The sequence below is a fragment of the Sinocyclocheilus grahami genome, unplaced genomic scaffold (assembly GCF_001515645.1).
Source record: "Sinocyclocheilus grahami isolate Dianchi unplaced genomic scaffold, SAMN03320097.WGS_v1.1 scaffold163.1, whole genome shotgun sequence".
Classification (NCBI taxonomy): domain Eukaryota; kingdom Metazoa; phylum Chordata; class Actinopteri; order Cypriniformes; family Cyprinidae; genus Sinocyclocheilus; species Sinocyclocheilus grahami.
Window position 1 is genome coordinate 1,362,091 of NW_015505342.1, and position 835 is coordinate 1,362,925.

Consider the following 835-nt stretch of genomic DNA (forward strand, 5'->3'; position numbering starts at 1 on the left):
TGACGCAGGTAGTGACTATTCTCTCCGGCCAATCCGTGATCAGCAGAGTTTACACGTCACGTTTTGCTAACGGTACGGTTAACTTGGAAACTCAACCGAGGTGGTACTAAAAAAGGTACCAGGTACTGTACCCAGTGGAAAACCCCCCAAAAGTGAACCGTACTGAGCCGTACTCTACCATGCAGTGGAAAAGCGCCATTAGACTAGAGACAGTTATAAAGCAGTTACATTTTTGTCAGCCTTAGCCTAAATCAATCTAATAATTTATTTATTTATTTAAGAATTCCATGTCAATGAAAAGGGCTGTTGTTCTTCAGGGCCTTCCACATTACCTCAGTGAGGATCCGTCAGATTTCAAGTCAGCAGAGGTAGACTTGCATGTTAATACCTTTGCTTAAAATGATGGTCTGTATATGACTAATCATGACCCTGTCTGTGAAATCTAGGATAGTTTCATAATCTAATTATGAGATAACGAATGCCAAAGTTTGATTTTATCTGTTACTTTCACTGTGATTTCAGTCTTTTGATATGGCCTTGGTCAGTATTAAAGACATCAAGGTTATATTTTCATAGAATCTTCTTTACATTATACAGGGAACAGACATTGAAGACCGTGTGACGGCAGGACTGGATGTGGACAATGCTCATAATGCCTGATGGAGATGATTCCTTTGACTACTATGTGGTGCTGCTGGAGGAACGGATTGTCCTGAGAGCTGTCAAAGACCTCCCTCATGCTGTAGCTCTACTAGTTGGGCTGATTTTTGCACTTAATATTGATTACCCCCCAAAAATACGCTACACATTTGAGGTCATTCAAGATTTTCATTTA